Genomic DNA, 14205 nt, shown 5'->3' with positions numbered 1-14205 from the left:
CTCCCCCTTCCTCCTGTACTGAGTGGCAACTGGATTGAGATTAGTTTGTTGTTATACACATCAGGGTGCAATGAAATCCCTCACTTGTGTGCAGGCTTGGTTCTGGCCCATTTTGTACGGCTGGTACAGGGAGTTGTCCTGTGGGGAGAGAACATCAGTTCCGCTGCCGTTCAGGTGCCAGGTACTTGCCACAGAGGCAGGAAGGGTTTGGAACTGGCCGCAGGGTAGATGTGGATGCCGAGAACTGCAGGTGAGATAGGGCAAGCAGAGTCACAGAATGGTTACATCATGGAAGGAGGCCATTCAGTCCGTCAAATCCATACTGGTTCAGTGTAAGAGCAATCCAATGAATGCCTCTTCCCCACCCTCTCCCCACAGCCCCTGCCAGTTCCCTCCTATCCAGCTCCCCTTTGAAGGTTACAGTTGACCCAGCCCCCACCACTCCCCCACACTCATTCCACACCCCAATAGGTCTTCCCCAAGTCACATTTGGTTCCTTTGCCAACCTCCTTCATTCTACATTCCCTAATTCCTGATCTCTCCACAGAAACTGTAAGCAAATGAACAGCTTCTCTCTGCATCCATGCCTGTCCTGATTTTAAATACGTCTCTCACATCACCTCGTGACCTCCTCTCTCCCGAAGACAACGACGTCAGATACTCCAGTGCATCCACATAATGCTTGTGGAGACCTAGAGAAACCAGGTGACGCAAACAGTGTGGGGGTGCCATCTCAGAGAGAGTGGTGAAGGCTTGTCCGCCACTGGTGCTCTGTCTGTGGGAGGCGAACGGGGGCAGAAGACAGAGAAAAACATCGGAACTGTGAGATGAAGAACACAGTGGTTGCTGAAAATCTGAAGTACAAGAGAGTGCTGGAAATACTCAGAAGGTCAGGCAGCATCAGTGGAGAGAAAAAGCGTATAAGCCTTAAGGTTGATTACATCAGAACTGGCAGATCTGACACAAGCAGGGAAGGTTGGTTGTCAGAATTTAAGACTGAGCCCCACAGATCAGCAACGATTAACGAGCATTCAGTGTCCTCTGTTGGACAGCTTCAACAGCAACTGTGTTACCTGGATAACATTGGACTGCAGCCTACCACAGAACCCCCCCCCCCCCCACCCCCTCCCACTCCATCACTGATATGTCAGTCCTCGGCCTCCTCCACTGCCAGGAGAATTCCAGGCGCAAACTGGAGGAACAGCACCTCATTTTCCATCTTGGAACCTTGCAGCCTAACGGCATGAACATTGAATTCTCCCACTTTAGGTAATCCCCCCCCCCCTTCCCCACAACATCCCCCCCCACCACGCTTCTTCTCTTCTTCCCTTTCCAAGACCCCCTTTTTTCCTCTCTCCCCTTACCTTTGACTCACCCCCCCAGTAGATCTGCTCTCCCCTCCTCCCCCGCACCTGCCCATCACCGTCTCTTACCTGCATCTACCCATCACCACCCTGTGCCCACCCCGCCTCCCCTCTTTTGTCCACCTATCACTGCTCTGCTTTTCCCTCCTATATATCGGGCTTCCCCTTTTCCTATCTTCAGTGCTGAAGAAGGGTCCTGACCCGAAACGTTGACCGCCTGCTTTTCTCCACGGATGCTGCCTGGCCTGCTGAGTTCCTCCAGCATCGTCGTGTTTTTCAGCCTATCACAGATGTTCTATCTGTTCACTCCACTCTCCCCTCTCTGCAATATAACGGACACAGATTTTCTCACTTTTCTGCTTCTGATGAGAGACCATCAGCCCGAAGCACTAACCCTGCTTGTCTCGCCACAGAGGCTGCCTGACCTGTTAGCTCTAAGTTTTCCTTTTTTGTTGTTGTTTCTTGACCCTGTTTAAGCTGACTGCTTATGGTTACTAGGTTTATCTCCACACTCAGTTTTTAAATAAATTCTGGAGTTTTCTAGTCCTCAGTTGATTCTGCCGAATACGTCGATGTTTGAAAGTTTATGGGCACGGTCTCCGCAACTTCCGTTCTTCCTTCCCTCAGCAACCTAGGATAAATTCCATCTGGACCAGGTGATTTATCCACTGTAAGGGCTGCCAGCCTTTTCAGTACTTCCTCTTTATCAACTCTTATCCTGCATAGAATCTTGGTCTGCACAAAGCTACAGCTAGATTTGCTGCCACTCCAGCTATATCTCCCTCCTTTGGGCAGACTGATGTGAAGTACTCACTTAGTTCCACATCCTGGCCTCTGCCTCCATCAGTAGATTCCTATTGGTCACCGATTGGCTCCACCTCTCCAACCCTTTCCCACAGAACGGTTACTCTCGGACTTTATATAGGGAAAATATAAGGGGGATATCAGGGGTAAGTTTTTTACACAGTGAGTGGTGGGTGCGTGGAACGCACTGCCAGCAGAGGTTGTGGGGGCAGATTGTGGGGACATTTAAGAGACTCTTAGATAGACACATGAATGATAGAGAAATAGGGGGCTATGTGGGAGGGAAGGGTTAGATAGATCTTAGTGCAGGGTCAAATGTTGGCACAACATTGTGGGCTGAGTGGCCTGTACTGTGCTGTAGTGTTCTGTGTTTTCTCATGGTTTCTCTTTGCTTCCCTAATTTCCTTTCTCACTTCCTCTGAACTTTCTGTAATCAGCCTCATTCTCACAATTATTAAACAACACCACATCTCTCATATCTTTTTCCCGTTCTACCTTACTGCCTTTCTGGTCTCTCATTCAGCTCTGGTTTAATTTCCCTGGCTTTCTCCCTCACAGGATGGACACGGACGCCAACAGTCTGCTGTCTGACCATTTGGAGATCCCCATTGTTTGGCATCTTGCTTACCAGATAATGTTCACCCTGCGCCCTTCCTGATCACAGGGTCCCAGTCACAACACTGCCTTCTGATTCGAAAGGGCCCCAGATTCCAGGTCACTTGGATCCATCAGGGCTTTGGTTCTAATGCGCCTTTTTGCTTGTCAGGGTGTTGGTTCCTGCACTCTCTTTCCACTCATCGGGTCTTCAGTTTCCATGCTCCCAGGCACGGTAGTGTAGCGGTTAGCATAATGCTTATTACAGCACCAGTGACCTGGGTTCAGTTCCGGCCGCTGTCTGTAAGGAGTTTGTATGTTCTCCCCCTAGCTGTGTGGGTTGCCTCCGGGTGCTCTGGTTTCCTTCCACATTCCTAAGACGTACGGGTTAGGAAGTTGTGGGCATGCTATGTTGGTGCCGGAAGTGTGGTGACACTTGCGGGCTGCCCCCAGAACGCTCTATGCAAAAAGATGTATTTCACTGTGTGTTTCGATGTACATGTGACTAATAAAGAAATCTTATCTTATCTTTTTCACTCACTGGGGCCCAGTTCCCACACCCCATTTTACTCACCTGGACCCCAGTTCCCATGGTCCCTTCTGACTCACTGGAGCCCAATCCCATGCTCTGCTTAACCTGACCAGAGTCCTGATTCCACACTCCCTTTAAACCTACTTGGTTCATTGGGAAATTTATAACACTATGTAACAATTTTTTAAAAAAATGAATTAAAAATATGTAGGGTACTAATAAGGCAGCAACATCCAATAGTCTGGAAAATCTGCTGGTCCAGCACTACCAGGCCTTGAGTGTGAGAGATTATTGCAGTTTTACTGCATTACCATAGAGTCATAGAGACACAGAGACACAGAGACACACAGCACTTTGGACCATTGGGTCTGTGCCAACCATCGAACACCCAGTAACACTAATTGTATGTTCATCTCACTATCGACCTTGTGACGTTGTACCTTATGGCACTGCACTTTCTCTGTAGCTGTGACACTTTACTCTGTTGTTGTTTTTACCTGTACTACCTCAATGCACTCTGTACTAACTCAATATAACTGCACTGTGTAATGAATTGACCTGTACGATTGGTTTGTAAGACAAGCTTTTCAACTGTACCTCGGTGCAAGTGACAATAATAAACCAATATTGCTTCAAATTTATTTTTATTAATGTAGTTGCCTTTTTAAAAAATATTTAGTTGAAACATATCTGCTTTAAAGACTTTCCAGTCTTCAATGAGAGCTCAGCCTGGGCCAAGTCTATTCTCATGCCAGGGGAAGTAACCCTTCCTCTGCTGATCCCCCTGAAATGCTCTATGTTTGTTTTTATATAGCAGTTCTAATCCTCAAGCTGTTATGATTACTGTTTCCCACATGTTCCCCCACTGGCTAATTCCCCAGAGCCGAGCCCGGCAATCCCGCATCCTCTTTGATCCGCAAGGTTCTCCTGCACACACGTCCCGAGCTCCTTCTCCTGCCTGATGTGCCACCGCCCCGGATTTGAATAGGTGAAGTCCCCCATTATCCCACACGTTGCCTTGAGCGCATCTCTGCATTTTCCCTGCAAACTTGCCTCTCAACAACCTTTCCGCTCCTTGCCCGCACATTTGACCGATTTTACAGGCGAGACTCGGTGACAGAATTTAACCCTCCTTTGACTGTGGAGAGGCGGCCGCGCACTAGGACCCGGCGGCTCCCTGCCGAGACTGGGTCCGCCCGCCGCGGTCGGAGAGCCGATCCCCGCCGAGCCGGAGCGGCGGGACCCGGGCACTGCAGCGGCGGGTGAGCGGGGAACCGGCGCGGCACGGCGGCAGGAGGCAGCGAGCGGCGGCGGGACGCGGGCGGCTCAGGTAAGGGTTGGTGCAGCGACGGTGGGAGCTGACAGTGGCGACAATGTCTGGTGACAGGAACCAGCAACTGTGGCGGTACAGTGGTGGGGATCAGTGTGTGTGCGGCGCACTGGGGCAGATCCAGTGTGTGCAGTGCCCTGGGGCCAGATCCAGTGTGTGCAGTGCACTGGGGCCACATACAGTGTGTGTGCATTACACTGGGGCAGATCCAGTGTGTGCAGTGTCCTGGGGCCAGATCCAGTGTGTGCAGTGCACTGGGGCCAGGTACAGTGTGTGTGCGGCGCACTGGGGCAGATCCAGTGTGTGCAGTGCACTGGGGTCAGATACAGTGTGTGTGCGGTGCACTGGGGCAGATCCAGTGTATGCAGTGCACTGGGGCCAGATACAGTGTGTGGTGCGCTGGGGCCAGATACAGTGTGTGTGCGTGTGCATTACACTGGGGCCAGATACAGTGTGTGGTGCGCTGGGGCCAGATACAGTGTGTGTGGCGCGCTGGGGCCAGATACAGTGTGTGTGGCGCGCTGGGGCCATATACAGTGTGTGTGGCGCACTGGGGCCAGATACAGTGTGTACGCGTGGCGCACTGGGGCCACATACAGTGTGTGTGCATTACACTGGGGCCAGATGCAGTGTGTGCGGTGCACTGGGTCCAGATACAGTGTGTGTGGTATTACACTGGGGCCAGATACAGTGTGTGTGCATTACACTAGGGCCAGATACAGTGTGTGTGTGTGTGTGGTGCACTGGGCCCAGATACAGTGTGTGTGAGATGCACTGGGGCCAGATGCAGTGTGTGTGTGTGTGTGTGTGCGTGTGCGCGCGTGCGTATTACCCTGAGGCCATATACAGTGTGTGTGGTGCGCTGGGGCCATATACAATGTGTGTGGTGCACTGGGGCCATATACAGTGTGTGTGCATTACACTAGGGCCAGATACAGTGTGTGTGTGTGTGTGTGGTGCACTGGGCCCAGATGCAGTGTGTGTGCATTACACTGGGGCCAGATACAGTGTGTGCACGGTGCACTGGGGCCAGATACAGTGTGTGTGCAGTGCACTGGGACCTGATACAGTGTGTGTGTGGTGCACTGGGGCCGGATACAGTGTGTGTGCAGTGCACTGGGACCTGATACAGTGTGTGTGTGGTGCACTGGGGCCGGATACAGTGTGTGTGCAGCGCACTGGGGCCCGATACAGTGTGTGCAGTGCACTGGGGCCAGATACAGTGTTTCTAATAACAGGGATCAGCTGCAGTCAGTCCAGTAACAGAAATCAGTTACAGTCAAATAGCCGCTACAGTCAGCCCAATATCAGGAATTGGATACAGTCAGTCCAATAACAGAAAACAGATACAGTGTGTCCAATAACGGAATTTTGCTACTGCTGTCCAATAGCTGAAATCAGTTACAGTGTGATCCATGACAGAATGCTGCTACAGTCTGTCCAATAACAGAAATCAGATGCAGTGACTCCAGTAACAAAAAATAGCTTCAGTGCATCCAAGATGGGTGGGAACCAGGGCACCAGGTCAGCCAGTGGAGGGGTTGAGGGGAAGGTAGATGTTATGGTGGGTAAATCTGAAAGAAAGGACAGGCAGGGTCAGGTGAATGAACATGGTGGGGCTGATTATTTCAATGCAAGGAGTAGGTTGGGTTTAGCTGATGAACTTAGAGCCTGGATCAGTACATGGAGTTATGATGTTGTGGACATTATGGAGATTTGGTTGCAAGAGGGACAGGACTGGCAGCTCAACATTCCTGGGTTTCAATGTTTCTTTTAAACGAGATGGGGGGGGGGTAAAAGAGGTGGAGGGGTTGCACCACTGATCAGGGAGAATGTCACAGCTGCACTCAGAGAGGACACACTGGAGGGCTCATCCACTGGAGCTCAGGAATAAGAAAAGTGTAATCACTCTTGATGGGATTACACTGTAGGCGTCCCAATGGGGGGATCTACAGTATAATCCCATCTGGGGATTGCATCCTTCTTGTTTTTGAGCTCTTCCCGATAACAGATTATGGAAAGATGTAAGAGCAACAGGGTTGTCCAGTGCAGGACTTTTAACTTTCCCACTATTAACTTAGTGCAAGAAGCTTAGATGGAGCAGAATTTGTTAGGAGCATCCAAGAGGGTTTCTTGAAACAGTCCAATGAGAGGAGGGACCGTACTGGACCTTGTTTTGGGAAATGAGCCTGGCCAGGTGACAGGCCTTTCAGCAGGAGAACATTTTGGGAACAGTGATCACAACCCCTTAAGTTTCAAGATAGTTATGAATAAGGATAAGTGTGGAGCTTGTGGGAAAGTACAAATTGGGGCAGGGCAGATAAGGACATTATTAGACAGGAGCTGGGGGGAGGAATTGGGAGCAGTCCACGTCTGACATGTGGGAGTTGTTTACAGACCAGCTGATCAGAGCTCAGGACCATCATGTTCCAGTAAGGAGGAAGGACAAGGATGGCAGGGTGAGGGAACTTTCGATAACGAGAGAGGTGGTGAATTTAGTCAAAAAGAAAAAGGAAGAACATGCGAGGTTTAGGAAGCTACAATCAAACAGGACCTCTGAGGAATATAAAACCAGCACAAGCAGGGGATTAGGAAGGCCAAAGGGGACCATGAAATGTCCTTGGTGAGCAGAATCAAGGAGAATCCCAAGGCATTTTATCCTTGCATTAAAAACAAGAGGATAACCAGGGAGAGGGTAGCACCACTCAGGGAGAAAGGAAGGAATTTATGCTTGGAGTCAGAGGAAGTGGGCGAGGTATAAATGAGGACTTTGCGTCGGTATTCACCAGGGGGAAGGACGTGGAGGACAGTGAGAGCAGCGTGGGGCATGGTAATGTGCTGGGGCATGTTGAGGGTGGGGCTGGGTCTCTTGAAGAGCATCAAGGTGGGTGTTCTTGGGGCCTGATGGGATCTATCCCAGGTTATTGAGAGAGGCAGGAGAGGAGATTTCTGGGGCTTTGACGAAGATCTTTGTATCCTCACTAGCAACAAGCGAGGTCCCGGAGGACTGGAGAGTAGCCAACGTTGTTTTGTTCAATGGAAGTAGGGATAATCCAGGAAATTATAGCCCAGTGAGTCTTACATCAGTGGTAGGGAAACTGCTGGAGAAGATTCTTAGAGATAAGGTTTATGAGCATTTGGAAAGCCATGGCCTGATTAGGGACAGTCAGCATGGCTTTGTGCAGGGCAGGTCTTGTTTTACTAAACTGATTAAGTTTTTTGAGGAGCTGACAAAGGTGGTTGATGAGGGTAGAGCTGTGGATGTTGTCTATGTGGATTTTAGTAAGGCATTTGACAAGGTGCCTCATGATAGGCTGAACCAGAAGATTAAAATGCATGGGATCCATGGAGACTTGGTAGTTTAGATTCAGAACTGGCTTGCCCATAGAAGACAGAGGGTAGTAGTGGAAGGGTGTTATTCCGGCTGGAAGTCTGTGACCAGTGGTGTTCCACAGGGATCGGTGCTGGGGCCTCTGTTGTTTGTGATGTATATAAATGGCTTGGATGAAAATGTGGAGGGGTGGGTTGGTAAGTTTGCAGATGGCACAAAGATTGGTGGTGTTGTGGACAGTGAAGATAGTTATCAAAGGATATATCTCTGTTACAGATATGGGCGGAGAAGTGGCAGATGGAGTTTAATCTGGGCAAGTGTGAGATGTTGCACTTTGGGAGATCAAATATAAGGGGAAAGTACACAGTTAAGGGCAGGACCCTTAACAGTGTTGATGTACAGAGGGATCTGGGGGTCCAAGTCCATAGCTCGCTGAAAATGGCTACACAAGTAGATATGGTGGTAAAGAAGGTGTATTAGTGTAGAAGGCATACCACAACACACACATTTCACAATCAACGGGTCAGGCAGCATCTGTGGAAGGAAATGGACAGTTGACGTTTCGGGTCGAGACCCTTCATCTGGACTGAAGGATAGCGGGGAGACAGAGTACAAGGAGATGAAGGGAGGGCTTGGCAAGAGCTGGCAGGTGATGGGTGGATCCAGGCGAGGAGGGGTGAGCGGAACCAGCGGCAGAGGCCGGGAGGTGAGAGGTGGGGGCAACAGAGGGCTGCAGAGGGTGGGATCTGGTAGGAGGGGAAGGTGGAGCCTGGAACCAAATAAGGGAGGTGAGTGGGGAGGTGGGAGCGGTGGGGGGAGGGGACAGTGGGAGGGGTGTGTGGGTGACAGAGTGGGTGGAGGAGGGGAAAGAGACAGGGTGATGGGGGGGGGGTGGGTGTAGGAGGAACTGGGGAGATCAGGAGGAGAGAAAAGGGACAGAGGGGGAGCAGGTTACCTGAAACTGGAGAATTCAACGTTCATGCCGTTGGGTTTGTAGACTGCCCAGAATCATAGATCACCCCCCCAGGTCATCGTCTCTTCTCCCCCCTCCCATCAGGTAGAAGATACAGGAGCCTGAGGGCACGTCCCACCAGACTCAAGGACAGCTTCTACCCCACTGTGATAAGACTAGTGAACGGTTCCCTTATATGATGAGACAGACTCTTGACTTCATGATCTACCTTGTTGTGACCTTGCACCTTATTGTCTACCTGCAATGCACTTCCCTGTAGCTGTGATATTTTACTCTGTATTCTGTTTATTGTTTTTACCCTGTACTACCTCAATGCACTGTGTAATGAATTGATCTGTACGATCAGTATGCAAGACAAGTTTTTCACTGTACATTGGTACAAGTGACAATAATAAACCAATTCCAATACCCATCTACAGTCTGTCCAACAACAGAAATCAGCCACAGTCAGTCCAGTGAGAGATGTTGGATTCAATATGCCCAATTACAGAATTCTGCTGCAGTGTGTTGAGAGGGTTATACTAATTTGGCAAGGGAATGGGGCACAGAGTAGGTGTACAGCAGGAGTGGAGGTACTGTTAAATGTCGAGAACATCTCAGTCAGCCCAGTAGGCAGGGCAGGCAGAAGTGTGTGGGAGGATTGGAAGGCATAAACGCAAGGAGCCTGACAGGTCAGGCAGAACTTAAGTGTTAATTGGCACAGGGGAATTTTTAAAAAATTTTTTAAAGTTTTATTTACAGCATGGTAACAGGCCCTTCCGGCCAATGAGTCCGCGCCGCCCATTTTAAGCCCATATTAACCTACCCGTACGTCTTTGGAATGTGGGAGGAAACCGGAGCACCCGGAGGAAACCCACACAGACACGGGAGAACGTACAAACTCCTTACAGACAGCGACGGGAATCGAACCCCAATCGCTGGAGCTGTAATAACATCGTGCTAACCGCTACACTACCGTGCCGCCTTTGTTGCAATCACAGAGACGTGGTTGGGGGCAGGTCTGTCAATTCAACGATCCAGGGTACACTGTAGAAGCTTCTGGGGTGAGAGCGGAGGAAGTAAGAGGAGGAGGCATTGCAGTGTAGATCGAGGAGACCATCACTGCAGTAATGAGGGAGGGGCGTCCTGGAAACTCTTCAGTGAGGTCATATGGGTAGAGCTCAGAATTAAAAAAGTAAACTCCCTTTGATAGGATTATACTACAGGCCTCTGACCAATTTGGGAGATAGAGGAACAGATATGTAGACAGCTCACAGAGAGGCGCAAGAACAATAGGGGTATAGTAGTAGAGGATTTCAACTTCCCCGATACTATCTTCCCCTAGAGGGGACAGAATTTTTGAAGTGCGCCCAGAAGAGCTTTCTGAGCCGGTATGTAGATAGTCGGACTGGAGAAGGGCAGTCCCGGTGGGGAGGGAACACGTGGTATCCGGGGGCACCTTGGGCGACCTCAGTGATCAGTGGGCCCATCAGGGGATCGCATGTGCCGTGGATGGTGTGAATGAGATTCTTGTCTGGAGTAGTACGTGTGCATTTTGTGGTCGTTAGTTATTTGCTGTAATTATGTAGTTAGAATCTGTGTGCGTGGTTTTTTCTTCTTTCTTGTATTAGTTGTTGTAGTTTTGACACTGGATGTCATTTTGTAGTGCTTTTAGAGAAAAAACTTCTGTATATTAAAAAAAAGGGGCAGTGCTGAACCTAACCTTAGGGAATAAAAGTGGGCAAGTCATTGAAGTGTCTATAAGGGAGCATTTTGGGAATAGTGATCATAATTCTAAATTTCAAGGTGGTTCTGGAAAGGAATAAGGATAGTCTGGAAATAAAGGTCCTGAATTCAAGCAAGGCTGATTTAAATACCATTAAATGGGACTTGGCAAAGGTAGACCTGGAGCAACTCCTCGTGGTAAGTCTCCGTCTGACAGATGGGAGTCTTTTTAAAGGTGAGGTAATGAGAGTTCAGGGCTGGTGTGATCCTAGAAGGGTAAGAGTTAAGGAAGGAAAAATTTAGGGAACCTGGATGTCAAGGGGTATTGAGGATTTGATAAAGGAAACAGAAGGAGCATGCGGCAGGTAAAGAGTACTGAGAACAGGTGAGGCACTTCAAGAGGATAGAACGTGCAAGGGTGTACTTCAAAAACACAGGAAGGGCCACAAAATATCTGGCATAGAAGATGAATGAAAATCCCAAGCCATTTTGTAAGTATGTTAAGAGCAAGAGGGTATTGAGGGAAAGAGTAGGGCCCATTAGGGTCCAAGGGGGCCGTCCATGTGTGGAGTCAGAGGACATTGATAAGGTCTTAACTGAACACTTCTCATCTGTACTCACTGAGGAGAGAAACATTGTAGTTGCAGATTTCTGGGAGGGGTAGGACGTTGGGGGGGTGGGGTGGGTAATTTCTATAGCATGTTAACATTAAAAATAGGAGATATTAGGTGTCTTTGCAGGCACAAAGGTGGATAAATCCCCAAGGCCTGATGAGGCAGGGGAGGAAATTACTGGGGCCCTGACAGAAATCAGTCTACATTTGGAAAGGCAGGAGTTGACCAGGGATAGTCAGCAGGGCTTTGTTGTGGGAGATCCTGTCTGACTAATTTGACTGAGGTTTTTTTTAGAGCAACAAAGTATATTGATGAGGGCAGCGAGGCAGATGTGGTTTACGTCGACTTCAGGAAGGACTTTGACAAGGTCCTGCATGCTCCAAAGGATTAGAAGCCATGGGTAAATTGGACCCAGAGTTTTACTTGGTAACAGGAGGTAGATTGTGATGGCAGAGGGCTGCTTTTGTGATTGGAAACCTATGACCAGTGATGTACTATAGGGATTGTGTTGGGACCTTGCTGCTTGTCACACACATTAACAGTCTGGATATAAATATAGGAGGTAGGATTAGTAAGTTTGCAGATGACACCAAAATCGCTGGTGCTATTGAGGGTGAGGAGGATGGTTTTAGGTTAAAGAACAATATTGTTTAGCTGGTAATTAGGCAAAGCAATGGCAGATATAATTTAATCCTGATAAGAGCAAGTTGATGCATTTTGGGAGGTCCTGATAATGGTAGGACATACACTATGAATAGTAGGGTCCCAGGGAGTAGCGAGGAACAGAGGGACCTTGGGTACTGGTCCATAGGCCCCTAAATGTGGCACTACTGGTGGAGGGGGTTTACAGGACGGTGGCCTTCATTAATTGGGGCAAAGAATACAAGAGCAAGGGGGTCACGGTACCACTTTATAAAACACTGGGGAGGCTGCAGGTGGAGTATCGTGTGCAGATTTGGTGCAGTACTGTCGAAGGACATGCCTGCACTGTGGAGGAAATTCACGGGGATGTTGCCTGGGACGGAGTGCGTCCGTTATGAGGAGAGACTGGATGGGCTGGCTTTGTTTTCCTTGGAGCGAAGGGAGCTAAGAAGCAGCCTGATAGAGGTGTACAAAAATATGAGGGGCATAGACAGGGTGGATGGTGAGAAACTTTTCCCCATAGTGGACATGTCTAAAAGCAGGTGAGGAGTAAGGGTTAAATAGATTGGAGGGATTTTGTTTCCCCACCCAGGGGGTGGTTGGGATCTGGAGCACACTGCCTGAGGGGTGATGGGGACAGGAACTCTCAACATTGAAAAATTCCTGGATGAGCACTTCCATTGCCAGGATGTAGGAGGCTATGGACCAAGTGCTAGTATATGGGATTAGTATAAGTGGGCACTTGATGGTCAGCAAGGTCAAAGCAGTTCAAGGGGCCTGCTTCTGTGCTGACTGAAACAGAGATTAGCTCTGGTATCCCAGAACCAAAATAAGGTCTAATGTCCACTGACAGGAGTCTGCCACAGCATGTACAATAATAGAAGTCAGCTTTGCTGCATTTCAATAACTGGCCAATTACTGTGTAATAAGAAAACATTTACTGTGTCCATTAACAAAAACCAGGTAGTGTCCAATCAGCTATGGAGTATTCATGAATAAAATCAGTTGGTTTTGTTTTTAATGGGAGAAGTCAATTTATGTGTAAAATACAAAAAATCATCTGTTTCTAGTAACAAAAAAAGGTGGTAATGTGTCTAATTACATAAATCAGTTACAATGTATCAGATAACAACTACTGTGCATCTTATGTGAGGCATCCCTTATGGTGTCCATAACGTGAATCAGCTACAGTGTGCTTAACGAGGGAAATCAGCTGCAGTGTGTCCAGTAACAAATTAACTATTGAGAGTCTGATATGATAAAGAAAGCAGTGAATATACGTCAGTGATAGCTCCACAAATACAGGAGGCCAATGAGCAACAAGGTGACCAGAAAAACATTTATTTCTTACAGAAATCAGCTAGGATCATCTCAAAGCAAATATCAGCGACATTTTCTGAATAATTACTGTGTCAAATGATGGCATTCAGTTACTGTGTGTCAAAGTAACAGGAACCATCGACCATTTTGCTTTGGAATGGAGCCATTCATCCCATTAATCTGTGTTGGTCAATAAAATGCTATCAGCCTCAACCAATCTTCCAACACTTGGTCCTTAACCTGCAGCTTTCAAGTACACATGCACGGACTTCCCAAAGGTGATGGGGCTTCTGCCTCTAACACATCCAGGCAGCGAATCCTAGACCTCTCCCACCCTATGGATCATTTTGTTCATTTCCCCTCTAATCCTTCTACAAATTACTCTGCTAAAGGAAATGGGGCTGAACTATTTACTCTATCCAAGCCCCTCAAGATTTAAAACATTTCAGTTTAATCTTCTCTCAGCCTCCTGTGTTCCAAGGAAAACAACCCCAGTTTGAATCTTTCCACATAGCTATAATCTTCTAGTCCCAGCAACATCCTTGCAGATCTGTGTCCCCTCTCAGTGCAATCACACCTTGTTGCGATCTGGGGACTGGAACTATGTGTACCACTCAACTTTTGGTCTAAATAGTATTGTATATATTTCTAGCATAATCTCCCTTCTTTTTCAGGCTCCCTACATTTAAATCATTAACAAACATTGCAAAAAACCAAAGTATTGGGTCCCATGGAACCCCACAGATAACAGCACACCTCTCACAAAAGTACTCTTGCTCCATTAGCCTTCCTTTCCCACCACTGAGCCAGTTTTGGATCTAATTTGTCAAATCCTATGGCCTAGCTTGAGAGACCTTGTGAGCAGCTTTGCTAAAATCCACATAGATAGAATCAAACACGCCTTCATTGACCCTCAGAAAACACAGCTTTAGTCAGACAACCTTCCCCAAATAAATCCACGCTGACTGTCTCTGAATTAACCTGTGTCTTTCCAAAT

General features: G+C 48.3%; 1 long non-coding RNA gene across 1 annotated transcript in view; it reads left to right on the top strand.

Annotated features, from left to right (window-relative positions):
* Positions 1 to 4125: 4125 nt before the first annotated feature.
* The window catches only part of LOC127581155 (uncharacterized), a 79775-nt gene continuing 69695 nt past the window's right edge, over positions 4126 to 14205 (top strand). The window contains exon 1 of the long non-coding RNA XR_007957922.1: positions 4126 to 4624. This is a non-coding gene — a long non-coding RNA (uncharacterized LOC127581155). The remainder of the gene's footprint in view (positions 4625 to 14205) is intronic.

The sequence above is a fragment of the Pristis pectinata genome, chromosome 21 (genome assembly GCF_009764475.1).
Source record: "Pristis pectinata isolate sPriPec2 chromosome 21, sPriPec2.1.pri, whole genome shotgun sequence".
Classification (NCBI taxonomy): Eukaryota; Metazoa; Chordata; class Chondrichthyes; order Rhinopristiformes; family Pristidae; genus Pristis; species Pristis pectinata.
Note: the sequence above shows the minus strand (reverse complement) of the source record. Positions and strands in the feature narration are given on the sequence as shown.